This window comes from Myotis brandtii, unplaced genomic scaffold (genome assembly GCF_000412655.1).
Source record: "Myotis brandtii unplaced genomic scaffold, ASM41265v1 scaffold38, whole genome shotgun sequence".
NCBI classification, from domain to species: domain Eukaryota; kingdom Metazoa; phylum Chordata; class Mammalia; order Chiroptera; family Vespertilionidae; genus Myotis; species Myotis brandtii.
This window is the reverse complement of record NW_005364596.1, coordinates 5,371,443-5,374,470: the sequence shown is the minus strand read 5'-3', so window position 1 is coordinate 5,374,470 and position 3,028 is coordinate 5,371,443.

The window sequence follows — 3,028 nt, the reverse complement described above, 5'->3', positions numbered from 1 at the left end:
TCGGCAGGGTGGGGGCCTTGGACTGGCCCCGCCTGCACCCCCCGCCCCCGCCGCCCCCCCCCCAGTTCCCCGTTCACCACTGGGTGATGGGAGCCTGCCGGCTGGGGAAAGGGACCGAGAGGTGTTCAGTGCACCGCATAGTAACTGGTTAAGCGGTCATTCTGGTCATTCTGCCGTTATAGTTGCTGGGCTTTTATTATATAGGATGTTTGACTCAAAATCAGAGGAGTGAAAAGTCCTTCTGTGTAGATCAAACTTCTTTCCTTGGAAACAAGTGAAAGCAGCCATAGTCTGCCTATCCCTGGGTTAAACATCATCCTGTTGCACAGTCTGCTCATTGAATTCCCTGCAAAAACTTCCCTTTGGGAGTAAATACAGTCTCAGTTAAGAGTCTCTGAGCTATTTTTCATTTCTTGCCTTTTATGGTCTCACCGAATTTCTCTTTTTGTTGCCTTCTAAAATTTCCTTCTAATTTCTCAACCTACTTGTAGTCTAAAAACTTGTTTTTTCTTTACAATTCTGGATTTCCAGCCTTATAAATTCACCCCAAAATGGTCTGTACATTTTGTTTACACAATGTTTATAGCAACATTAGGATAGAATTTAGCATATTTAAAAGAAGATAGCTTATTTGTTTTTAGTTTATCTCTGGTTGCTCTGGGTTTCTCCTAATCCACATATATGTTGTCTCAAGGAAAGGAGGAGAGCCATATCTGTGTGCAGAAGGCCCACAAAATGAGCTATTTGCCTGCAAGAATCTAGCCAAACTGTGCCACAGCTTGCAACAGTGAATTGGATGAGAAATGTGTCTGGATTAACAACTAACATGTTTTAGTAAGGGAGGACTAACAGTTTAGGCATCAAGAGACTCCATTCTAGTTTTGAGTTTGCAACTAACCAACTGCATGATATTTCATGATCACTGAAGCTTTTTCAATCTCAGTTTCCTAAAAAAGTGAAATATGTAAATTTTAAGGCTCAAAATCTAGTTCAATATTCACTGGCTCTGATGATCAGGAATGATTTTCTTCTGTAGTCACCCATTCAGAGACTACAGAAAAGGCAGAGACTACCCTTTCTATGGAAAAAAATAAAGTGCGTTGATGAGAGAATACAGGCTCAAGAGCCTGACACACCTCGGCTGGATCTCACTTCTGCCCTCTACCAGGTGGTCCAGAGTGAGTGATACACCTTCTGTCTGTCTTAGCTCTGTGTGTGTATGACAGGAACGATAACATTTGACTCACGGGATTGTTCTGAGGATTGCAAGAGCGAGCGACATAGTATGCAAATGGCATGTACATGGTAGGTAGCCTATAAATGGAAGTTATTCTTAACACTGTCCTTCTACTTACTGGTTTGCAGAGGAGACTGTGTTTTGACTGGGAGAATTCAGTGCTATTAAGAACTCAGTAATTGGTAGATTGTTTAAAAGTGTCCAACACAGAACGTATAAAGTAAAAAGGCAAAATTCCCTTTGTTCTTCTTCCAGCACCACTGTCCACACATATATCTGTCCAGATTATTTCTAAATGTAAAAGTATAGGTGCATAAATATAATTACTTCCACAAAAACCATATGTTACAGATAATGTTAGATAAGTATATTTGAATAGTAAGTGGGAAGGAATAATGAATATTTCTTGTTTAATAAGAAAACAGTAGCTTTGGGGGAAAATTTAGCTGTGAGTAAAGTGGAAAGAGATATCTGCGTGTCACTCCAGGTTTTTTTGTGTTTTTTTTTTTTACAAAAATTAAAACTTCACTACTAAAATCATTATTCAAATATTCATGTTGTTGAGTGAAGTAAAATCATATAAACATTGTCCAAACTGTATGAAGATTTTTGAGTGTGTGGATGACAAATGAATAAGAAAATAACTTGCTGAAATGCTATTAGGCCCTTTTCCTGCTAAGACACTTCCTTCCAGCAACCTAACAAAGTTTTGCAAACACAGACAAAGATTCTCTGCTGTTGGAAAAGGACATAGATTCTCTGCTGTTATTTGTTACAGCAAGTGCAAACTGACCTAGTTAGGATTGCTATGGATACCATAATTGTGAATTTAATAATACTCTCTGAAGGAGTAGCAAAACAGCTCTACAAAAATGGTGAAACCCATCTGAGCCTCAGCCTTGAAAGGTGAAGAACTGAGTCAGAGAGGCTGAGTGGTTTACCCATTACCAAGAGAGAATTCAGGAGATTCACAGAGAAATCTCAGAATTCATTAGCCTAATGTCTCTGAGTTCAGTGCCCACATGCTTTTTAAAGCCACTCACTTCATGAAAAATGCTTCTTAGTTTGTGGTTTACATGAGTGAGCTCTTGCTGCATTTGTTAAAAAACTAGTGGCCTGGTGTATGGATTCATGCAAATTGAAAGGAAATTAATTAGAAGAAATATTTTAATATCACTATTTGCCCTTTCTCTATAATAGAAATGGCAGAGAGGAAAGAAAATTAGTAAAATGTATGTGAAAATAATATATAAATTAATTAATAAATAAACAATAACAACATGATATAACAACAACAAAGACACAATACAAAAAGAACAAACACATGATATAAAAACAACAAAAACATGATATAAAAACTACATTGATAAAACTAATGACTGATAAATTGATTAAGCATATTCTAACACTGAGGCCAGTGTAAGACGGGGACAAATCAATTCTTGGGATCAGAACAACCTCTTCCTTCCACAGATCCTGTTAAAATTTCAGCTTGGATTATGTTAGCTCTCAATCTTTTGATAATATTTCTAGTACCATTACAAAGACCCATTTACTATTAAGATTTCTCAGTAGCATGATGATTGCACCTACTTTCAATTCTAATTTATGACACGGCATTCCCGAAGGAGTAATACTTTTAAGAAATTCTATGGATTGAAGCAAGTCTTGCCCCAGAAGGGTGTCTCCAGCACAGTTGTTCTCCCACTGCAGACACAGCTGATTCTCACAACCAATTGGCCTGGAGGTCAATTCCTCCCAGTGATAACTACAACAATCAAGGCTTAACTA